Genomic DNA, 26,201 nt, shown 5'->3' on the forward strand with positions numbered 1-26,201 from the left:
CCTCTTAAAAACTTCCTTTTCTTTGGCAAGGATTCTATTTTCTTCAAACTATAGTGTTTGACCTTTTGAAACTTCTTCTCTGTTGGTTCCCTCTCAAATTATTTTGGGGGTTTAATCTTTTCTTTTAAAAAGAAACTCTATGAAAATTTGGGATTTTCATGTCTTAGAAACCACCCATGACTTGGTATTTTGCCCATGTGGTAAAACCCCTCCAAAACCTCCCCTCCCCCTTGTAATCAACCTAAGTTCTCTGTCCCAACTAATCCAAGCAAGTTTTGGATTTTATTCTAATTATTTTTCCCCTCAAATCATTTCTGAAAATTATTTGGAGCCTGAGAGATTTTCAAAGCAAGTACCCTTTTTCATTTGAATTTTGACCTCAAAACAACTGTCCTGGATTGTCCTTAGCATCCACAACCCAGAACCATCTTGATCCACTCCTTCTCTTTTCAAATTTTTCAAAATTCAGTCTCTGCAAGTTTGGACCAGATTTGCCAAATTTGGTAAAATCCATATCTACACTTCTCCAAAAATTCCACCAAAATTCAGGCAGCCTACTGGAGCAATGAGTAGCCACTCCACCAAAAATCAGCTCAAGGAAAAATCCCCAGAGGGCAAATTCATTCTGTCGAACACCTTGCATGCATTGTTGCTGTTCATATTCAGGAAATTCAGATTTCAGTGTCGTTTTCGTCCGTCAGTTTCAATCACGCGTAGACAGTGCGCTTGGCGCGTTGCACGCGGCTTCTTCTCCCTGGACAGCACCCCCGCACGCGCGCTTGGCGTCTTCCCGGCGTCGGTGGCGCCCTTGGCCGCCCGCGCCGGCGTATCTTGCGGCGGCCGAACCCCCGTAACAGCCGACAGGGAACAGAACGGCGGCTCAACGCCGTTCGGCGCCGCCCAATGCTTCTCTGCTCTCCGCGTGGCCTCATGCATGCCAGCGCACGCCCGTGGCACCGTCACCGTGGCCCGGCAAGCACGGGACGTGCTCCCCTGCCGCCGACGGGCCCGCGCCGCCCCGTTCTCGAGCTCGCCCAAACACAATCCAAGCCGTTAGCACCTAAATGGAACCGGTGGACCTCCATGATGCGCCCAACTCCCTAACCTCCCCGACCAAGCTCTGCGCCGCCGTAACCTTCACCGGAGATCCCCGTTCACGGCCACCGCCTCGGATCGCCTATAAAAAGGACCCCGAGCTCGCTCACGAGCCCACACCTTCACTGCACCTCTCCAAGACCCTGCCAGCCACCAGGAGGACTCGAGGAGGTCTCCTCCCCCGACTCCGGCCGCCCCGTTCCGCCTCGGCCTCCACCTCGATTCGCTCCGGTGAGGCCGTCTCCGCGCCCAAACCCCGTCCAGTTATCCCCTCTAGCTACCAGAAGTCTAACCCCCTCCTCAATTTGGCCTTCGCAGCTCTCTGACGAGTCCCACGACCACCCGAACCGCCGTCCGCCGGAGCAAGGCTCGCCGTCGACGTGGTGCTCGCCGACCGCCACCACCACCACCAACCGACGCGGAAGGGCGCCCTGAACACGGAGGTACCCTCCGATCTCCCTGCCTCGCCGTGGATCGCCGCCGGCGACCACCGCGGCTCTCGGGCGCCGACGAGCTTCGTCCCTTTTTTGAAAGTTTAAACCTGACGAGTGGGACCCGCTCGTCAGCCTCTCAGATCCTTTTAAACGAATCGTTATCTGAAAACGCCTTCGGGCAAAATACGCTTTCCCCTCTGGGCTGGCGTATTCAATACTGGAACGTTTTCTGTTTTTATGAGCTAGCCCCTGGAAACTTTCTGTTTCATTACAGATGAGTCCCTGGACAAAAACCTTTATAACTTTTAAACAGAATAGTATTTTTGATTGATTCTTTTTCTGTCCTCTTTAAAATTCTTCTAGTTTTTTATCAGATTTATTTGAAAAATATTTGGAATACTTTTTGTGCACCTCGTGGTATTTACGATAGCGCATATATTTTCTTTATACCGTAGATACCGAAGGAGGTGACGGAGCCGCGAACTTCACCGAGCTAGGCTCCGACTACTCCGAACCAGGCAAGCATGTTTGAACTTTTGATATGATGAGTGTCTTGGCATGTTTTGCATTTAGTTAGTCTCATGGCATGTTGTGAGATACCGATGAACGTCATTTCCATGCATTGTTGAGGTAAGTGAGTTCGATGATCCATAAGTGGATGGATGTGAGTATGAATGGCCATGTGTTGGCATGAGGATGGGTAAGATGGCAGTGTTGTAGCATGCCAGTCTTATGCCAGACTATATGACTTCAGTGTCAACCCGTATCATTCCAGTTCCTCCATTCTTCCTTCCCTGTACTACCACATGTTTTCCGCAAGGAATATGGCGTAGTAAGTTGTAAACCGCTTACCTGGTACACACCAAAAAGGAGAGGCCGTGATGATGGTTCCATGGCCCTGGATTAAAGCCAGTCATCCGGTCAGGGGGCATGGGTGTTTCCGGTTGGGACCGAGAGGGGGGCACCCCTTAGAGCGCGCGTATATAAATTTGATCCCATGCTATTCGAGATTGTGATCTCCCCGTCTCAAAAGTTTTTCTTGGACGATGTCTAGGGTGATTCCTAGCATCGAGAGGTAGGATGGGTGTGTACTGGTTAGCTGTGTTTTCTTCCGAAATACCGTAAACGGAACTAGTCCTTCGTGACTACGGAAATCCGTTGGCTGTGGGAAATTTTTGTACAAAAACTCTGCAGAGTCATAAATTCTTGAATCTCTTCTATGTCCAAATTCAGTATCATCTTATCCTGACAAGTGCCAGTTTTGATGACAGAGACTCCGGTGATTGCAATGAGTGCTAAGTTCCGGTTAATGATTATTCCTGTGGATGACTAACCGTTATTTTCATGGAGTTGAATGTTGATTATGGAGTATTATTTACTTGTGAATAAAAGCCTTTCTGCGATGTCGCTCAGACGTCCGACTGTGGCATTGGTCATATTTTACTTTCAATAAAAGCCCTTTTCGTGATGTCGCTCAGACGTCCGACTGTGGCATTTCTTTTAAAAGCCCTTTCTGTTGATGTCGCTCAGACGTCCCGACTGTGGCATTTCTTTTAAAGCCCTTTATGTGGCGTCGCTCAGACGCCCGACTGTGGCATTTCTTTTAAAGCCCTTTATGTGGCGTCGCTCAGACGCCCGACTGTGGCATATCTTTTAAAGCCCTTTATGTGGCGTCGCTCAGACGCCCGACTGTGGCATTTCTTTTAAAGTCCTTTATGTGGCGTCTCTCAGACGCCCAACTGTGGCATTTCTTTTAAAGCCCTTTATGTGGCGTCGCTCAGACGCCCGACTGTGGCATTTCTTTTAAAGCCCTTTATGTGGTGTCGCTAGACGCCCGACTGTGGCATCATTTCCTTATATTTATTTGTTCACCTTTCGAGGCGTCGCTTCAGACACCCGATCGGTTTTCATTTATGTTTTGTTGGGATTTCAGGCGGACTACCGCCGTTTCCCTTTTACTTACTTCGTTATGCTAATTTTTGAATGTACATTGGTGAATTAATCGTGACGCATTCATGCATGCATTTGTTATATCTTACGTCCGAACTGTCTTGCGAGTACTTTCAAAGTACTCACTGGCTTGTTGATTTGGCCAGATGCTGACGAAGGCGATCTCATGGATGAAGAGTTCGATAGCGAGTCCGACGCCTAGAGGAATCCCAGTCAGTCTCGTGCGACCTTGGATTTGGTCACTGTATTATATCCGCTTCCGCTACCAAATAAATTCATCGAGCCTCACCTCGATGCTCGATGAGATGCCAGTTTTAGAGTCATGTATCTCACTCCCCGCTGTGTTTTTCCACCACCACCCTATCCTCGAGTCAGTAGTATGCCTCCGCACCACTGTGTCATGTCCGCCATTATGTATAATTATTGGCGTGCTTGTAATAATTTGGTTGAGCAGCCGTAGCTCAACCCTGTAATATATTTTATGCTACTGCCTTATTGTATCAAGAATTTGTCTACCGGTAAGGGGAATTTTTCTCATACTGGACTCAAAAGATTGGTTTCTCAATAAATATTTTTATTGGAAAACCAGTCGTGACAAGCTTGGTATCAGAGCCAGGCTGACTGTAGGAAGCCACTAGGTGCGATCGCTAATTGGTTATTAGCATGATTGAGCCATTTCATAGTTTCTTGCAATTATAGTCGTTTTCTGTCAGTCAGCATAAATTTATGATCTGACCATGCAGAATTTTTGCCTACTTTTGTAGATGGCCGACAACAGCTGCGAGTCTCAGACCTTCGCCAACGTGCCCGATGGGTTCGTCAAGCTTCTTTCCTTCATCGTTCAGGTCGCGATGGGGCCATCTGTGCGCCCAATCTTCACACTCTGCCAGCACCGAGTCAACGACAGTCTGACCATGCACCAGGCCGCGGTGCAGTTCAAGGGAGGGCGTGGTGAGTTACGCCGCTTCCGGTTCTTGGGAAGAGCCATGCCTACGGAGAGGCATGCTATGCAGATGGAAGCTCGCGAGGCGATAGCTCGTCTCAGGGATGTCCTCCCCGTGATGAAGACTCGTCGTTACCGTTATCTTCCATGCCATGTGCCTTACACCTGTCACTACGCATTCTCCTGCCCCAGAGGAGAACGAGACGAGGCTTTTGAGATGCTCATTGAGTATCTCCGGGCCCTAGAGGCAGCCTTCGACAACCTGGTGGACGACTTCGTGGCTGCCCGCATGGACTCAGTTCATGGTTGTGCTGCCAACAGGAGGGAGCTCCTACCCACCGCACCGCCGCTGACTTTGGTCTCGTCCTCAGCATCTTATGCACCTACTCGTCGCCTGCCTTCTACTGAAGAGTTCAACCAAGTTATTGCGCCCACTCCAGCGCGCACTGCACCACCCTGCGCGCCCACTCCTGTTCGTGTTGTTCCGCCCCTGGCACCCGCTCCGTCCACCCAGCGCAACTCTACTCGTATGGAGCCTATCAGTGAGGAGGAAGTCGAGTCCCCAGCCTCGCTACGCCTCACCCTCGGCAGGGCAAAGGAGGTCGTCAACATCTCCGCCTGAGTACGCTTAGCCGCCATGCATGTACCGCTTTGTATGATATGTTTATATGTACATAAGTTGTGAGAAGTAGCCTGTTTGCGCATCATGTAGGATCTGGAGGAGTGCACTAGCCTAAATAACATGTCAGGATTTTGTACGCATATCCTGAGTGACGTATTGTATAATTACCGCTCGCATGTAAGATATGTAATGAGCAGTCCTTCTCCGTGCGCAAATCGATTTGTTTTTCTTAAGTAAGCTTGGTTATTTAATTTTTATTTGCCAGCTTTATGCATTTATGGAATCGTTTTTGCGACTCTTTTCGCTTTTCTTATGGGTTTTACAAAATATATCCCCAGAGTGAAAAATGTCTCATCCTTGGACTCGTTCCATGCCAACTCCACCAGAGGAAAGTTATGATACACAACCCAGCAACAAGTTCACACAAGGACAGTCAAGCCAACAAGGCAATGAATTGGCACTTTCACAAATGTGCCGCCTTTATGAGCAGAGTCAGCAACAACACCGGGAAATGATGAACCAAGTCATCAACATGGGAAATCACCATGGACAGTATCAGCAGCATTCCAAGTTATCTAAGCTACAGAAGACACGTCCCCAAACATTTTCTCATACTGACAAGCCTCTTGAAGCCGAGGATTGGCTTCAAGATATGGAGAGAAAATTAATTATTGCAAAATGTTCAGATCTCGAGAAAGTACTATATGCTCCACACTATCTCACAGGAGCAGCTGCATCATGGTGGGAGAATTTTCTGCACATGCACCCCAACGAAAATGATATAACCTGGGATGATTTCAAGGAAGGTTTCCGTGGTGCACACATTCCCAAGAGTATTATGAAAATCAAGAAGAGAGAGTTCGATGACCTCAAACAAAGGAACATGACAGTGTCAGAATACAACGGTCAATTTACTCTATTGTCCCGCTACGCCAATGAAGAACGTATGACTGAAAGCAAGAAGATGGAGAAATTCCTTGACGGTCTGGCGCCCGCGCTTAAATGCCAACTGGTTGTTCACACTTTTCCAGATTTTAAGACACTAGTGGACAAAGCTATTACTCTGGAAAATGAGAGACGTAGCTTGGAGGATTTACGCAAGCGGAAAATAGACCAGACTACTTTTGCGCGCAACCACCGAAGCAGGACAGATTTTCAGAAAGGTGGGACACACAAACCTACGACAAACATCTCACGCCCAACCAAGAATTTCCATGCAAGAGACAAAGAGTTCACATATCGCCCAGGCATTACTTGCTACGCTTGTGGAGAAGAAGGGCACTACGCCAAACAGTGCCCCAAGCCAAGGAACTCGACCCTGAAGCCAAACAATGGTGGAAATAATTCAGCGCCCAAGAGCAACAATTTCAACCCCAACAACAACCACAGGAAGGGTCATCTAAACCACGTGACCAAAGAAGAAGCGCAAAACGCTCTGGATATCGTACTCGGTACGTTTCCTGTCAACACAATACCTGCAACGGTTTTGTTTGATTCTGGAGCTTCTCACTCATTCATTTCAAAAAGTTTTGCTTTGCAAAATAATTTTTCGATGTTTCCCTTGGAAAAATCCATGATCATCAAGTCCCCTGGGATTCAGCAAGTTACTCAGAGTTACTGTCAGAATGTGGTTATTGAGTTCGAAGGATTGAAATTTTACGCCAATCTTATTGTGTTGGAAAATAAAGGACTGGATGTCATCCTAGGGATGGACTGGTTAACCACCAACAAAGGTTTTATTGACTGTTTCAACCGGACCGTAATTCTCACGCACCACCACGGGAAGACAATAAAAGTATCAGCCATGGAAAGAAAAATACCCCGGCAGCCGAGATTGAATAAGGTGGACATTTCTGAGTTAAGCAAGGTTCCAGTGGTATGTGAATTTCCAGATGTATTTCCCGAAGAACTACCAGGCATGCCACCAGATCGAGAAATAGAATTCAGCATTGAGCTAGCACCAGGAACCACCCCCATATACAAGAAACCATACAGAATGGCACCATCCGAGTTAATTGAGTTGAAGAAACAAATAAAGGAATTACTGGACAAGGGATACATTCGAGCCAGCTCCTCACCTTGGGGATCACCAATTTTATTTGCCAAAAAGAAGGATGGAACACTAAGATTGTGCATAGACTACCGAGCACTTAACATGGTCACAGTCAAGAACAAATACCCGATGCCACGAATAAATGATTTATTTGATCAGCTCGCGCAGACCAAGGTATTCTCAAAGATTGACTTAAGGTCGGGATATCATCAATTAAAGGTGCGAACAGAAGATATCCCCAAAACAGCCTTCACCTCTAGATATGGACTATATGAGTTCACAGTTATGCCTTTTGGACTAACTAATGCCCCTGCATATTTTGTTCACCTCATGAACAAAGTATTTATGAAGTATATGGACAAGTTCGTTGTGGTATTCATCAACGATATTCTAGTATACTCCAAGACACCAGAAGAGCACGCGGAACATCTCAGGATTGTGCTAGGAGAACTCAGGAAACATCAATTGTATGCCAAGTTCAGTAAGTGCGAGTTTTGGCTAAGACAAGTAGGCTTTCTAGGTCACGTGCTGACCCAAGACGGTATCGCAGTGGACCCGGAGAAAGTCAGGGCCATACTTGACTGGAAGGCACCAGCCAGCGTAACAGACGTACGAAGTTTCTTGGGAATGGCAGGATATTACCGCAGATTTATTGAAGGATTCTCCACCCTAGCCAAGCCAATGACGCAGTTGCTCAAGAAGGACAAGAAATTTGAATGGACAAAAGCCTGCGAAAAAAGTTTCCAAGAGTTAAAACGGAAATTAACCACAGCACCGGTATTAATTGTGCCAGACATACACAAAAACTTTGAGGTGTACTGTGACGCATCCCGAAAAGGTCTCGGGTGCGTGTTGATGCAAGAAGGCAAGGTTGTCGCATACGCTTCACGACAACTCCGCCGGCATGAGGAAAATTATCCCACTCATGACTTAGAAATGGCAGCAGTCATTCATGCACTTAAGGAATGGAGGCATTTCTTACGTGGGAATCGATGTGAAATATACACGGACCATAAAAGTCTCAAATATATTTTCACACAGCCAGAACTGAACTTACGGCAGCGACGCTGGTTGGAATTAGTAAAAGATTATGATGTTGGTATCCACTATCATCCAGGGAAAGCAAATGTAGTGGCTGATGCTCTTAGTCGGAACCCCAGCTCCGACGAAAATAGTCTGCAAAGTTTGAGACCTGAACTCCAACAAGAATTTGCCAAACTCAACTTGTTAATGATCGCGGAAGGCACCATATCAAACTTGGAAATAAAGCCCGACCTTGTGGAGAGAATTAAAGAAGCTCAGCCTGGTCACCCCAGCATTGAAGGAATTAAAAGAAAGGTGAGTATGGGCAAGGCCTCGGAGTTTGTCATAGGCGATGATGGAATATTACGGTACGGGGACAGACTCTGCGTGCCAAACATAGAGGACCTCAAACAGCAAATCCTAGCTGAAGCACACACCACTCCATATTCAATCCACCCTGGAGGAACCAAAATGTATAAGGATATTCAGGAAAGATTTTGGTGGCACGGTATGAAGAGGGACATAGCCACATTCGTTGCATGTTGCGATTCTTGTCAACGCATAAAAGTTGAGCATCAAAAACCAGCCGGACTACTGCAACCAAACAAAATACCTGAGTGGAAATGGGATGAAATAGGGATGGATTTTATTGTCGGACTACCTCGGTCACGACACGGGAATGATGCCATATGGGTCATCACCGATAGATTAACCAAGGTGGCACATTTTATTCCAGTAAAGACAACCTACAACACTCAGAAGCTTGCCAGGATTTATCTCTCCCGTATAGTTTGTCTGCATGGAGTCCCGAAGACTATAATAACCGACAGAGGCACTCAATTTGTCTCGAAATTCTGGGATCATTTACAACAGGCTCTGGGAACTCAATTGGCCTTCAGTACAGCCTACCATCCCCAGACTGATGGACAGACTGAACGCGTAAACCAAGTTTTAGAAGACATGCTGAGAGCATGTGTCCTCACCTATGGAACCAGTTGGGAAGAAAGTCTGCCATATGCCGAGTTCGCATACAACAACAGCTACCAGGCTAGCCTGCGAATGGCACCTTTTGAAGCCCTATACGGACGGAGGTGTCGTACCCCGCTAAATTGGTTAGAGACCGGAGACAGCCGTATCTTCGGCCCATACATGCGCAAAGAAGCCGAGGAAAATGTCAAGCTAATCAGGGATCGACTCAAGACCGCTCAAAGCCTACAGAAAAGTTATTACGATCAGAAACATCGTGGGGTCAATTTTGAACCCGGTGAATTTGTGTACCTACGAGTATCACCTATGAGGGGACTGCAACGGTTTAAGATTAAAGGAAAGTTAGCACCAAGATTCATTGGACCATTCTGCATAGTGGCACGAAGAGGCACTGTAGCCTACCAGCTAGACTTACCCGAAGACTTGACCGACATTCACGACGTGTTCCACGTCTCTCAATTAAGGAAGTGCGTAAGCAAACCAGAGAAGCAAGTATCTCATGAGAACACTGACGTGCAGCCAGACCTCACTTATCGGGAACGCCCAGTAAAAATATTAGAGGAGTCTGAAAGGAGAACCCGACAGAAGACCATCAAGTTTTTCAGAGTTCAGTGGAGCAATCACACCGACAGTGAAGCAACTTGGGAAAGAGAGGATTTTCTTCGGACAGAGCATCCACACTTATTTGAGGAACAGCTGAAATCTCAGGGACAAGATTTTTCCTAAGGGGGTAGGTGTTGTGACACTCCAAAAATTTTAATTTGGTTTTCATCAAAAACTTTGTTGGATTTTTTTTTAAAAAGAGGGCATTTAAAATTTCTTTTCCAGAAAACCTTCCTCTTAAAAACTTCCTTTTCTTTGGCAAGGATTCTATTTTCTTCAAACTATAGTGTTTGACCTTTTGAAACTTCTTCTCTGTTGGTTCCCTCTCAAATTATTTTGGGGGTTTAATCTTTTTCTTTTAAAAAGAAACTCTATGAAAATTTGGGATTTTCATGTCTTAGAAACCACCCATGACTTGGTATTTTGCCCATGTGGTAAAACCCCTCCAAAACCTCCCCTCCCCCTTGTAATCAACCTAAGTTCTCTGTCCCAACTAATCCAAGCAAGTTTTGGATTTTATTCTAATTATTTTTCCCCTCAAATCATTTCTGAAAATTATTTGGAGCCTGAGAGATTTTCAAAGCAAGTACCCTTTTTCATTTGAATTTTGACCTCAAACCAACTCTCCTGGATTGTCCTTAGCATCCACAACCCAGAACCATCTTGATCCACTCCTTCTCTTTTCAAATTTTTCAAAATTCAGTCTTTGCAAGTTTGGACCAGATTTGCCAAATTTGGTAAAATTCATATCTACACTTCTCCAAAAATTCCACCAAAATTCAGGCAGCCTACTGGAGCAATGAGTAGCCACTCCACCAAAAATCAGCTCAAGGAAAAATCCCCAGAGGCCAAATTCATTCTGTCGAACACCTTGCATGCACTGTTGCTGTTCATATTCAGGAAATTCAGATTTCAGTGTCGTTTTCGTCCGTCAGTTTCAATCACGCGTAGACAGTGCGCTTGGCGCGTTGCACGCGACTTCTTCTCCCTGGCCAGCACCCCCGCACGCGCGCTTGGCGTCTTCCCGGCGTCGGTGGCGCCCTTGGCCGCCCGCGCCGGCGTATCTTGCGGCGGCCGAACCCCCGTAACAGCCGACAGGGAACAGAACGGCGGCTCAACGCCGTTCGGCGCCGCCCAACGCTTCTCTGCTCTCCGCGTGGCCTCATGCATGCCAGCGCACGCCCGTGGCACCGTCACCGTGGCCCGGCAAGCACGGGACGTGCTCCCTGCCGCCGACGGGCCCGCGCCGCCCCGTTCTGTCGAACTCCCCCAAAAACACCAAATCCCAGCCCGATTAGCACCTAAATGGAACCGTGGACCTCCACGATGGCGCCCAGCTCCCTAATCACCCCCGACCAAGCCCTGCGCCGCCGTAACCTTCACCGGAGATCCCCGTTCACGGCCACCGCCTCGGATCGCCTATATAAAGGACCCCGAGCTCGCTCACGAGCCCCACACCTTCACTGCACCCCCCCAAGACTCTGCCAAGCCACCCGGAGGACCTCGAGGAGGTCTCCTCCCCCGACTCCGGCCGCCCCGATCCGCCTCGGCCACCAGCTCGATTCGCTCCGGTGAGGCCGTCCACGGCGCCCAAATCTTGTCTATAGCCCCCTCTAGCACCCAGTAAGCTAACGCCAGCATCAATTTGTCCTTCGCAGCTCTCTTCGACGAGTCCCTCGACCACCCGAGCCGCCGTCCGCCGGAGCAAGGCTCGCCGTCAACGTGGTACTCGCCGGCGACCACCACCACCACCAACCGACGCGGAAAGGTGCCCTGAACACGGAGGTACCCTCCGATCCCCCTGCCTCGCCGTGGATCGCCGCCGGCGACCACCGCGGCTCTCGGGCGCCGACGAGCTTCGTTCCCCTTTTTTTTGAAAGTTTAAACCTGACGAGTGGGACCCGCTCGTCAGCCTCTCAGATCCTTTTAAACGAATCGTTATCTGAAAACGCCTTCGGGCAAAATACGCTTTCCCCTCTGGGCTGGCGTATTCAATACTGGAACGTTTTCTGTTTTTATGAGCTAGCCCCTAGAAACTTTCTGTTTCATTACAGATGAGTCCCTGGACAAAAAACCTTTATAACTTTTAAACAGAATAGTATTTTTGATTGATTCTTTTTCTGTCTTCTTTAAAATTCTGTCTAGTTTTTTTATCAGATTTATTTGAAAATTATTTAGAATACTTTTTGTGCACCTCGTGGTATTTACGATAGCGCATATTTTTTTGTTTATACCGTAGATACCGAAGGAGGTGACGGAGCCGCGAACTTCACCGAGCTAGGCTCCGACTACTCCGAACCAGGCAAGCATGTTTAACTTTTGATATGATGAGTGTCTTGGCATGTTTTGCATTTAGTTAGTCTCATGGCATGTTGTTGAGCATACCGATGAACGTCATTTCCATGTATTGTTGAGGTAAGTGAGTTCGATGGTCCATAAGTGGATGGATGTGAGTATGAATGGCCATGTGTTGGCATGAGGATGGGTAAGATGGCAGTGTTGTAGCATGCCAGTCTTATGCCAGACTATATGACTTCAGTGTCAACCCATATCATTCCAGTTCCTACCATTCTTCCTTCCCTGTACTACCACATGTTTTCCGCAAGGAATATGGTGTAGTAAGTTGTAAACCGCTTACCTGGTACACACCACCAGTCATCCGGTCAGGGGGCATGGGTGTTTCCGGTTGGGACCGAGAGGGGGGCACCCCTTAGAGCGCGCGTATATAAATTTGATCCCATGCTATTCGAGATTGTGATCTCCCCGTCTCAAAAGTTTTTCTTGGACGATGTCTAGGGTGATTCCTAGCATCGAGAGGTAGGATGGGTGTGTACTGGTTAGCTGTGTTTTCTTCCGAAATACCGTAAACGGAACTAGTCCTTCGTGACTACGGAAATCCGTTGGCTGTGGGAAATTTTTGTACAAACTCTGCAGAGTCATATATTCCTTGAATCATCTATTCTATGTCCAAGTTCAGTATCATCTTATCCTGACAAGTGCCAGTTTTGATGACAGAGACTCCGGTGAATCGCATGAGTGCTAAGTCCGGTTAAATGATTATTCCTGTGGATGGACTAACCCGTTTATTTTCATGAATTGAATGTTGATTATGAGTATTATTTACTTGTGAATAAAAGCCCTTTTGCGATGTCGCTCAGACGTCCGACTGTCATTGTTATATTTTACTTTCAATAAAAGCCCTCTGTGATGTCGCTCAGACGTCCGACTGTGGCATTGTTATTTTACTTTCAATAAAAGCCCTTTCTGTGATGTCGCTCAGACGTCCGACTGTGGCATTTCTTTTAAAGCCCTTTATGTGGCGTCGCTCAGACGTCCCGACTGTGGCATTTCTTTTAAAGCCCTTTATGTGGCGTCGCTCAGACGCCCGACTGTGGCATTTCTTTTAAAGCCCTTTCTGTGATGTCGCTCAGACGTCCGAATTTTACTTTCAAAAAAAGCCCTTTCTGTGATGTCGCTCAGACGTCCGACTGTGGCATTTCTTTTAAAGCCCTTTATGTGGCGTCGCTCAGATGTCCGACTGTGGAATTTCTTTTAAAGCCCTTTATGTGGCGTCGCTCAGACGCCCGACGGTGGCATTTCTTTTAAAGCCCTTTCTGTGATGTCGCCCCAACGTCCGACTGTGGCATTTCTTTTAAAGCCCTTTCTGTGATGTCGCCCCAACGTCCGACTGTGGCATTTCTTTTAAAGCCCTTTATGTGGCGTCGCTCAGACGCCCGACTGTGGCATTTCTTTTAAAGCCCTTTATGTGGTGTCGCTCAGACGCCCGACTGTGGCATCATTTCCTTATATTTATTTGTTCACCTTTCGAGGCGTCGCTTCAGACACCCGATCGGTTTTCATTTATGTTTTGTTGGGATTTTAGGCGGACTACCGCCGTTTCCCTTTTACTTACTTCGTTATGCTAATCTTTGAATGTACATTGGTGAATTAATCGTGACGCATTCATGCCTGCATTTGTTATATCTTACGTCCGAATTGTCTTGCGAGTACTTTCAAAGTACTCACTGGCTTGTTGATTTGGCCAGATGCTGACGAAGGCGATCTCATGGATGAAGAGTTCGATAGCGAGTCTGACGCCTAGAGGAATCCCAGTCAGTCTCGTGCGACCCTGGATTTGGTCACAGTATTATATCCGCTTCCGCTACCAAATAAATTCATCGAGCCTCACCTCGACGCTCGATGAGATGCCAGTTTTAGAGTCATGTATCTCACTCCCCGCTGTGTTTTTCCACCACCACCCTATCCTCGAGTCAGTAGTATGCCTCCACACCACTGTGTCATGTCCGCCATTATGTATAATTATTGGCGTGCTTGTAATAATTTGGTTGAGCAGCCGTAGCTCAACCCTGTAATATATTTTATGCTACTGGCTTATTGTATCAAGAATTTGTCTACCGGTAAGGGGAATTTTTCTCATACTGGACTCAAAAGATTGGTTTCTCAATAAATATTTTTATTGGAAAACCGGTCGTGACACCAGGGCCTTTGCCTATAAATAGGACTAGCCACCCCCAGGGGAGAAGGAAGGAAAAACGGAATCGGGGAGAGAAAACGGAATCAGAAAAGGATCGAAATCAGAGAGAGAATCAAGAAGAGAGAGAGAGAAGGGTGACCGAACTCCTCCTAGCAGTTCATCCCCTCAGCCAAGAACAGACCCTCGCGAGGCTGTTCTTCCTTGTATTCTCATCATCATCAGCCCAAGAGGCAATCCACCACACCACACACTGGAGTAGGGTATTACACCACAACGGTGGCCCGAACCAGAATAAACCCTGTGTCTCTTGTGCTGTTCTTTCCATAGCTTAGATCTTAGCGAGGCGGAGGGGTGCAGGTAGGCAGAAGGCGAAATCTCCGCGCGCACCCCAGTGTTCGAACCTCAAGGGTCTGCCGGAACCCGAAATCCGACAGTTTGATATTCTGTTTCTCCGAAACACTGAAATAGGCAAAAAACAGCAATTCTGGGCTGGGCCTCCGGTTAATAGGTTAGTCCCAAAAATAATATAAAAGTGGAAAATAAAGCCCAATATAGTCCAAAACAGTAGATAATATAACAGGCATCCCCAAGCTTAATTCCTGCTCGTCCTCGAGTAGGTAAATGATAAAAAGAGAATTTTTGATGCGGAGTGCTACTTGGCATAATTTCAATGCAAATATTTCTTAATTGTGATATGAATATTCAGATTCGAAAGATTCAAGACAAAAGTTTATATTGACATAAAAATAATAATACTTCAAGCATACTAACAAAGCAACTATGTCTTCTCAAAATAACATGGCCAAAGAAAGTTATCCCTTCAAAATCATATAGTCTGGCTATGCTCTATCTTCACCACACAAAATATTTAAATCATGCACAACCCCGATGACAAGCCAAACAATTTTTTCATACTTTAACTTTTTCAAAACTCTTTCAATCTTCACGCAATACATGAGCGTGAGCCATGGATATAGCACTATAGGTGGAATAGAATGGTGGTTGTGGAGAAGACAAAAAGGAGAAGATAGTCTCACATCAACTAGGCGTATCAACGGGCTATGGAGATGCCCATCAATAGATATCAATGTGAGTGAGTAGGGATTGCCATGCAACGGATGCACTAGAGCTATAAGTATATGAAAGCTCAAAAAGAAACTAAGTGGGTGTGCATCCAACTTGCTTGCTCATGAAGACCTAGGGCAATTTGAGGAAGCCCATCATTGGAATATACAAGCCAAGTTCTATAATATAAAATTCCCACTAGGATATGAAAGTGATAACATGAGAGACTCTCTACTATGAAGATCATGGTGCTACTTTGAAGCACAAGTGTGGTAAAAGGATAGTAACATTGTCCCTTCTCTCTTTTTCTCTCATCATTTTTTTATTTGGGCCTTTTCTCTTTTTTTATGGCCTCTTTTTATTTGGGCTTCTTTGGCCTCTTTTTTTTGTCCGGAGTCTCATCCCGACTTATGGGGGAATCATAGTTTCCATCATTCTTTCCTCACTGGGACAATGCTCTAATAATGATCATCACACTTTTATTTTTCTTACAACTCAATACTTAGAACAAAATATGACTCTATATGAATGCCTCCGGCGGTGTACCGGGATATGCAATATGACAATGATGGAGTGTGTCATGATAAACGGAACGGTGGAAAGTTGCATGGCAATATATCTCGGAATGACTATGGAAATGCCATAATAGGTAGGTATAGTGGCTGTTTTGAGGAAGGTATATGGTAGGTGTATGATACAGGCGAAAGGTGCACGGTATTAGAGAGGCTAGCAAAGGTGGAAGGGTGAGAGTGCATATGATCCATGGACTCAACGTTAGTCGTAAAGAACTCATATACTTATTGCAAAAATCTAGAAGTTATCAAAGCAAAGTATTACGCGCATGCTCCTAGGGGGATAGATTGGTAGGAAAAGACCATCGCTCTTCCCCGACTGCCACTCACAAGGAAGGCAATCAATAAATAAATCATGCTCCGACTTCATCACATAACGGTTCACCATACGTGCATGCTACGGGAATCACAAACTTTAACACAAGTATTCTTTAAATTCACTACTACTCAACTAGCATGACTTTTAATATTATCAGCTCCATATCTCAAAACAATTATCATGCTTCAATCTTTTCTTAGTATTCAACACACTCAAAAGAAAGTTTCACAAATCTTGAATACCAAGCATATTATTATTAAGCAAATTACCATGCTATTAAGAGACTCTCAAAATAATTTAAGTGAAGCATGAGAGATCAATAGTTTCTTTAAAACAAATCCACCACCGTGCTCTAAAAGATCTAAGTGAAGCACATAGAGCAAAATTATAACGCTCAAAAGATATACATGAAGCAAATAGAGCGAAACTACATAGCTCAAAAGATATAAGTGAAGCACATAGAGCAAAACTACTTAGCTCAAAAGATATAAGTGAAGCACATAGAGTATTCTATCAAATTTTAATTCATGTATGGCTCTCTCAAAAGGTGTGTACACAAAGCATGATTGTGGCATACTAAGACACAAATACACAAATAATACAAGATGCTCCAAGCAAAACACATATCATGTTGGTGAATAAAAATATAGCTCCAAGTAAATTACCGATGGAAGTGGACGAAAGAGGGGATGCCTTCTGGGGCATCCCCAAGCTTTGACTTTTTGGTGTCCTTGGATTATCTTGGGGGTGCCATGGGCATCCCCAAGCTTAGGCTCTTGCCACTCCTTGTTCCATGATCCATCAAAAGAATTCACCCAAAACTTGAAAACTTCACAACACAAAAACTCAAAATAGAAAACTCATGAGCTCCGTTAGCGAAAGAAAACAAAAGACCACTTCAAGGTACTGTAATGAACTCATTATTTATTTATATTGGTGTTAAACCTACTGTATTCAAACTTCTCTATGGATTATAAACTATTTTACTAACCATAGATTCATCAAAATAAGCAAATGACACACGAAAAACAGAATCTGTCAAAAACAGAACAGTCTGTAGTAATCTGTAGCTAGCACAAGATCCGGAACACCAAAAATTCTAAAATAAATTGCTGGACGTGAGGAATTTATCTATTAATCATCTTCAAAAAGAAGTAACTAAATATCACTCTTCAAATAAAAATTACAGCAGTTCTCGTGAGCGCTAAAGTTTCTGTTTTTTACAGCAAGTTCAACAAGACTTTCCCCAAGTCTTCCCAACGGTTCTACTTGGCACAAACAATAATTAAACAGAAAAAACACAACCAAAACAGAGGATAAATAATTTATTTATTACTAATCAGCAGAAAAAAGCAAGGAAAAAATAAAATTGGGTTGCCTCCCAACAAGCGCTATCGTTTAACGCCCCTAGCTAGGCATAAAAGCGAGGATAGATCTAGGTATTGCCATCTTTGGTAGGCAATCCATAAGTGGCTCTCATGATAGTTTCATATGGTAATTTTATTTTATTTCTTGGAAAGTGTTCCATTCCCTTTTTTAATAGAAATTGAAATCTAATATTCCCTTCCTTCATATCAATAATCACACCAACCGTTCTAAGGAAAGGTCTACCAAGAATAATAGGGCAAGAAGGATTGCAATCTATATCAAGAAGAATGAAATCTACGGGAACATAATTTCTATTTGCAAAAATAAGAACATCATTAATCCTTCCCATAGGTTTCTTAATAGTGGAATCCGCAAGATGCAAGTTTAGAGAGCAATCATCAAAATTACGGAAATCTAGCAAATCACACAAAGTCTTGGGAATAGTAGAGACACTAGCACCCAAATAACACAAAGCATAAAACTCATGATCTTTAATTTTAATTTTAATAGTTGGTTCCCACTCATCATAGAGTTTTGTAGGGATAGAAACGTTCAACTCAAGTTTTTCTTCATAAGATTGCATCAAGGCATCAACAATATGTTCGGTGAAGGCTTTATTTTGACTATAAGCATGTGGAGAATTTAGCATGGATTGCAACAAGGAAATACAATCAATTAAAGAGAAAATTTCATAATTAAATTCCTTGAAATCCAATATAGTGGGTTTAGCAACATCTAGATTTTTATTTCTTTCAATTCCACTTTCATCAATTTCATCATTAAGATCTAAATACTCCGAATTTTTAGGACGCCTTCTAGGTAAAGGAAGATCATATTCAGTTTCATAAAGACTCATATTGCAAAATAAAGATTTAATAGGAGACACATCAATAACTTTTAGATCTTCATCTCGATTTTCATAGGAATTGGAAGAACATGCTTTAATAAAGGCATCTTTGGAAGCACGCATCCTAGTGGTTCTTTCCTTGCACTCATCAATGGAAATTCTCATGGCTTTGAGAGACTAATTGATATCATTCTTAGGAGGAATAGATCTAAGCTTTAAAGAATCAACCTCAAGAGAAATTCTATCAACGTTCCTAGCCAAATCATCAACTTTAAGCAATTTCTCTTCAAGCAAAGCATTAAAATTCTTTTGTGAATTCATAAACTCTTTAACACTATTCACAAATTCAGAGGGCATCTTATTATAATTTCCATAAGAGTTGTTGTAGGGATTCCCATAATTATTAGAAGGATTACTAGGATAAGGCCTAGGATTAAAATTCCCTCTATAAGCATTGTTACCAAAATTATTCCTACCAACAAAATTCACATCCATAGATTCATTGTTATTCTCAATCAAAGTAGACAAAGGCATATCATTAGGATCAGAAGAAACACTCTTAGTAGAAAATAATTTCATAAATTCATCCATCTTTCCACTCAAAACATTGGTTTCTTCTATCGCATGCACTTTTCTATTAGAAGATCTTTCAGTATGCCATTGAGAATAATTAACCATAATATTATCTAGGAGTTTAGTCGCATCTCCTAAAGTGATTTCCATAAAAGTGCCTCCCGCGGCCAAATCTAAAACATTTCTAGAAGAAAAATTCAATCCGGCATAAAAATTTTGTATGATCATCCACAAATTCAAACCATGAGTAGGGCAATTATGTATCATTAATTTCATTCTCTCCCAAGCTTGTGCAACATGTTCATGATCAAGTTGCTTAAAATTCATAATATCGTTTCTAAGAGAGATGATCTTAGCGGGAGGAAAATACTTAGAGATAAAAGCATCTTTGCACTTGTTCCATGAATCAATACTAGTCTTAGGAAAAGACGAAAACCAAGCTTTAGCACTATCTCTAAGAGAAAAAGGAAATAGCTTCAATTTAACGACATCATTATCGACATCTTTTTTCTTTTGCATATCACATAAATCAACGAAGCTATTTAGATGAGTAGCGGCATCTTCGCTAGGAAGGCCAGCGAATTAATCTTTCATAACAAGATTCAACAAAGCAGTATTAATTTCACAAGATTCAGCATCGGTAAGAGGAGCAATCAGAGTGCTAAGGAAATCATTATTATTGGTATTGGTGAAGTCACACAATTTGGTATTATCTTGAGCCATCACGACAAACAAGCAATCTAACACACGAGCAAACAAAAAGGCAAGCGGGCAAAAGGAGGCAAATAGAGAGGGAGGATAGACAGAGAGGGCGAATAAAACGGCAAGGGTGAATTGGGGGGAAAGGAAAACGAGAGGCAAATGGCAATTAATGTAATGCGAGAGATAGCGATTGTGATGGGTACTTGGTATGTTGACTTTTTGCGTAGACTCCCCGGCAACGGCGCCAGAAATCCTTCTCGCTACGTCTTGAACTTGTGTTGGTTTTCCCCGAAGAGGAAGGGATGATGCAGTAGAGTAGCATAAGTATTTCCCTTAGTTTTTGAGAACCAAGGTATCAATCCAGTAGGAGGCCACACTCAAGTCCCTCGTACCTGCACAAAACGATAGCTACTTGCAACCAACGCGATTAGGGGTTGTCAATCCCATCACCATCACTTACGAGAGTGAGATCTAATAGATATAATATTTTTGGTATTTTTGTATAAAGATGCAAAGTAAAAAGTAAAAGCAAAGTAAAAGGCAAAGCAAGATTAAAGTGATGGAGATTGATATGATGAGAATAGACCCGGGGCCATAGGTTTCACTAGTGGCTTCTCTCAAGAGCATAAGTATTCTACGGTGGGTGAACAAATTACTGTTGAGCAATTGACAGAATTGAGCATAGTTATGAGAATATCTAGGCATGATCATGTATATAGGCATCACGTCCGTGGCAAGTAGACCGAAACGATTCTGCATCTACTACTATTACTCCACTCATCGACCGCTATCCAGCATGCATCTAGAGTATTAAGTTAAAAACAGAGTAACGCCTTAAGCAAGATGACATGATGTAGAGAGATAAATTCATGCAATATGAAATAAACCCCATCTTGTTATCCTCGATGGCAACGATGCAATACGTGCCTTGCTGCCCCTCCTGTCACTGGGAAAGGACACCGCAAGATCGAACCCAAAGCTAAGCACTCCTCCCATGGCAAGAACTACAAATCTAGTTGTCCAAACCAAACGGATAATTCGAAGAGACTTGCAAAGATAACCAATCATACATAAAAGAATTCAGAGAAGATTCAAATATTATTCATAGATAGACTTGATCATAAACCCACAATTCACTAGTCTCAACAAACACACCGCAAAAAGAAGATTACATCGAATAGATCTCCACAGGAGAGGGGGAGAACTTTGTATTGAGATTCAAAGAGAGAGAAGAAGCCATCTAGCTACTAACTATGGACTCGAAGGTCTGAGGTAAACTACTCACACTTCATCGGAGGGGCTACGATGATGTAGAAGCCCTCCATGATGACGGCCCTCTTCCAACGGAGCTCCGGAACAGGCCCCAAGATGGGATCTCGTGGATACAGAAAGTTGTGGCGGTGGAATTAGGTCTTTGGCTCCTGTTTTGATCGTTTGGGGGTACGTAGGTATATATAGGAGGAAGGAGTACGTCGGTGGAGCACCGAGGGGCCCACGAGGCAGGGGGCACGCCCCCCACCCTCGTGACCTCCTCTTTGACTCCTTGGAGTAGGGTCCAAGTCTCCTGGATCACGTTCGGTGAGAAAATCACGTTCCCGAAGGTTTTATTCCGTTTGGACTCCGTTTGATATTCTGTTTCTTCGAAACACTGAAATAGGCAAAAAATAGCAATTCTGGGCTGGGCCTCCGGTTAATAGGTTAGTCCCAAAAATAATATAAAAGTGGAAAATAAAGCCCAATATAGTCCAAAATAGTAGATAATATAGCATGGAGCAATCAAAAATTATAGATATGTTGGAGACGTATCACCGTGCGCCTCCATAAGAACGTAGCCAGAGGTGGTGGCGCGGCTAGAGGACGACAGTCTACGAGAGCATACTTTGGGAGCGAGAGGATCGCCGAACCATGGCGCCGACGTATCGGCGCGGCGGGGAGGGCGGCTTTGGTGGAGCGAATGGAGTGGAGGGGGACAGGGGGGAGGGGGGTTTGGGGAATATTATTGGCTAGTTGGCCGAAGGGCGGTTGAATCGGATTTGGGGGGAATTTTTGGGTGTGGGGGGGAGGATTTTCACACGGTGGGCGGGCGAGTTGGCGCATGGTCGGTTTCTCCAAGTGTAGTCGCATGTGTCAGTGAAGAGGCAAGCCGAATCGCGTTCCGTTTGCATGAGCCATGTGCAGGACCGAACGTGTGTGGGGTGCAATGCGACCGCGACAGGAGTGTTGTGAGTGTACCGCGTTTTTCCTTTTAAACTAGGTGCTTCGTACCCTCAAAAAAAAATTGTTGCTTCGCGCGATCCATCGATACTACTACTAGTAATCCGGTAATCCCGACTAAAATGGCGCGGCCGGGTCTTTTCCCGCGTGATATGCTGGGAGGTTGGCTTAGTTGGGTTTTTTAGGACGAGTTATGTTACACCTACGTAATCCCAGTTATGTAATTAACATAATGTGAAACGTGTGAGCTGTTGATTGTAGATTAGCGGGAGGAGGGGCCCACCACCATGAAAATCAGGGGAGGAGAGAGAGAGGCAATTTACGTTAACCCTTTCATAGGTTCCCGTAGATGTAGAAAGATGTGAAATGCGTGAATGTGTAGTGGACATACTATTGGAGTGCCTAAGATAATTTGTGTATGTATAGACCCTATGTGTTTATTTTACTTCGCATGTTAGATTTGTCTCGGTTCAATAAAAAGCAGAGTTGGTGATGATGGTGTGCCTGTCATCCTACAATATAGGTCGTCCGATCTATATCTAACGGATAGGAAGGAAACTATGACAATTTACCCGCACTCCTCTCCACATTTGCAGATAAGGCTTTCCCTCGTTCATCCTTTTCTCCCACAAGATCTTGATCTTCCGTGCAACGCACGGGCATCTTGCTAGTACTCCTACAATATGTATATTATTGTGAAAGTTCATATACACCGGCCGAGATTAATGCAAACACGATAGATTTTCATTACATTTCGAACTTTTATAGGACAGAAAAATAAAATAAAGCCGACCCTAAACCTATTCTAGGGCGGCGACCGACGTCCTCCATCTGCGATCTCTATGTACGGGGGCGGGGTTCAAGACCCGTGAAGTGAAGGTACGGTCTCCGGCGAGGAAGAGTAGAACATCGGATACGGACCAGCCAGTTGGCACACCATGCCCTGCCGCCTGCCATGCCCTACTCATCCTCGGAGGAGTCCCCGACCTCGGCGGTGCCGGACGTTGGACGGCCGCAAGTAGGACGCGTGGCTGACGGTGCTCCCGTCGTCGGCCGCCAGCGTGGCCACCGCTTGTGCGGTCGCGTCCATGTCCGGCTACGCCGCTATTGCGTCGCGAGAGGTGACTTGAGCGAGGGCGGCGACCTCGAGCTTCATCCCCGAAGACAAGCTCTCCCGCAGAGCGTTCGCACTTGCGGTCATGGCGGATGTGGTGCTAGGTAGGAGGATGATGCTCTATGGTGTGGAGGTTAGCTGGGCGTTGCCGCTTTAAGTACCGCATTCCGGTGAGGCCAAGCGTCCGGGTGCGTCATTAAGTCACCGGAGTTGGTTCCTTGGGCACCGAGCCTCTTAACGACGACATATGAACGGACGACATGCATGCGGGCAGCTGGCGCCGGCTGGGAACGCACCACGCGACGGTGCGAGGGACGAGGGTTTTGGTGTGCCAGGGTAGTCAGCTGCGGTCGTGGCAATGTTGGAGATGCCCTTTGCTCACATGCGATCACCGCATGTCATTGAAAAATCAAGACGACCCGGCATGGTCTCAGGTCCAGAGGATGCAGTTGGCCGCGCTACACCACTCCGCGGACGCGTCGCGGCGCCCCGTGCATCCTCAACAAGCCGGGTGTTGGGGTGTGTTTGGATTGGGGCCACAGTGCACCTTACCAAAATTTTGGTCATGACCCAAAGATTGGTCTTTGTTTGGATGGTTGCCATTTTTTGGCATGCCAATGAACTCTAGCCAACTCTAATTCATTTTTCTTGCCAATGTCAGCCAAATCATGGGCAACCAATACCTCAACCAAAATTTTGGTCATGACCCAAAGATTGGTCTTTGTTTGGATGGTTGCCATTTCTTTGGCATGCCAATGAACTCTAGCCAACTCTAGTTCATTTTTCTTGCCAATGTCATCCAAATCATGGGCAACCAATAGCTCAACCAAAATTTTGGCTACCCAATGCTTTGATGGGGCAACCTTGGGCGCAAACCAAACATACCGTTGGTCGTGCCACAGCACTAACGCCACCCTCGGCACACTGAAACCGACCGTGTCTAGCTATGATATGAGCGTGTCGCTCACCGCGGTCGCCGTGTCCAGAGGCGTGCTGGAGCTGCGCCCCGTTGTTGGCCCCAACGACCCACATGAACGGTTGTTGGTGGCGAGGAGGTCGTGGGCCAGCTCCTCCATTGGACTAGTCTGCGCTACGTCGTCCTGATGGGTGTGCCCCACATGTCGGTTTCCCTGTTTTCCCGGCCATATTCGAGCGTCAGTGCTCTGCGTTGCGCATTAGGCCTTTCACTATGTAGGCCAAGCGGGACAACTTATTGTTTATTTAAGCCGTTCAAGTATAATCATGTGGCATTTGCTTATTTCTCATTCCTCTCCAACCCTCTTCTCCATCGATCATGTCGCCCTCCAGTCGAGTCCATCCTCCCGCATGCCTCATTTGATCATTCCGCCGAGTATCATTCGCATGTACCCACCCTAGTCCTCTTTCAATAGATCTCCGGACCCCGAGATGAAATCGAGAGGGAACGAGTGGGCGCACGTGATACCTAAGGCGGATTCAAAATTTTGATCCGGTGATCATAGCATCCGCAAATCATATATAAAGGGTATTCAATGTTCGTTTCATTTTTGAACGTATAATAGACTCCCTCCTATCCTTTCTAGTTTACATATAAGTTTTATGTGTAGTCAAAGTATCTCTACTTTGATAAAAAAGGTATCAACATTCAACAACGCCCAATCAATATTGTTAGATTCGTGCGTACTCCTAGATTTGTACTCGAGATGGTTTCCAATTTGACTATTGACAAGATTAATAGTACATGAGATGTATAATGTGAAAATTATATCATTGGAAACTCCTTTCACATACGAATTTGACCGTATGATTTGTGTAAGTTGCATGTCATATATTATTACTCTAACATTTGGTCAAAGTTAGCCTCGAAAAACGCATTAGACCCTGTATGCTTTGTGTAAGTTGCATGTCATATATTATTACTCTAACATTTGTGTAAGTTGCATGTCATATATTATTACTCTACCATTTGGTCAAAGTAGTATAGTGGAAGTGGATCCTCTGACGTAGGTATCCCTACCTTACCCTCCCTTTCGGTCACTTACTGGCGGACCCCATGCTTGCTAGGCCCCGCATGTCAGTTACTCAATGGGTACGGCCACATCAGGGGATCCTCATCCGTAGTATACTCCCTCTGTTTTTATTTACTCCGCATAAAATGGAGGGAGTGGTGGTATAATAAATGACGCGGGTGGGGGAGGGGGAGGGACGTCGGTTTTCTCTCAACTGCGGTCTCACAAGCGAGCAAAAACACAAGACGAAGCGTGTTCCATTTGGTGAGCGATGTGGAGGGTCCAGCGTGCCGAGCTGCAACGCGAACGCGACAAGAGCGATGTATAGTCAAAACCGATTGATCGGTCGTCACCGGAACCACTATTCACACCAGAACCTTCGTTGCTCGGCCTACGCCAGCCACTGCCCTAAAACCACACCAAATCTCCAGCCCATTCCCCCACCTTTCGATCCCCTAGCCCGCATCAAGCGTCCCCTAGTTTGCCGGAAAGCCATGGTGTGCCGCAAGATCACTTACTACAAGATGCTGACGCCGGAGCGCCGCGCAGAAATCGCGGCGGCTGTCGGCGCCACAGACCTCCGTTCCCAAGCTCGCTTTGTGGCGGGCCAATCCCCGAGTTCTCTAGAGCCAAGCTACGAGGAGGAGGAAGCCGATCCAATGTTCATGGCAGAGGTCGCGACGCAGAAGGCCCCCGACGGGTATGAGACGATGGACGTCGACTTCGTGCCGGCGTCCGAGTTCCCCATGGTGCAGGCGGACTAGCGGTTCAACATGGCGATACTAAAGGAGGACCGGGAGGCAGAGGCTCCGACGTGGAGCGCGCGCATGCCGCTGCCATAGAGGCTCTCCTACAGGCAGAACCGGATGTCATGGATGTGAACCGGGCGGTGGAGGCTCAACTTGAGGCGGAGCGCACGGATGCCGCTGCCATCGAGGCCCTCCTACAGGCGGAACCGGACGTCCTGGACTTGAACCGGGCGGTAGAGGCTCAACTCGACGCAGAGCGCGCGGATGCCGCTCTCATGGACGCCCTCCTGCAGGCAGAACCAGACGTCCTGGACTTGTACCGGACAATGGAGGCTCGATTCGACGCGGAGCGCGGTGCCATCGAGGCCCTCCTGCAGGCGGAACCGGACGTCCCCGACTTGAACCGGGCTGTGCTCTTGTCCGTGTAGAGCGCCCGCATGCTCCGCTTGAACAAGTAGCTGGAGGCCGAGGACAACCACGGTGCG

The sequence above is a fragment of the Triticum urartu genome, chromosome 2 (assembly GCF_003073215.2).
Source record: "Triticum urartu cultivar G1812 chromosome 2, Tu2.1, whole genome shotgun sequence".
NCBI lineage: Eukaryota > Viridiplantae > Streptophyta > Magnoliopsida > Poales > Poaceae > Triticum > Triticum urartu.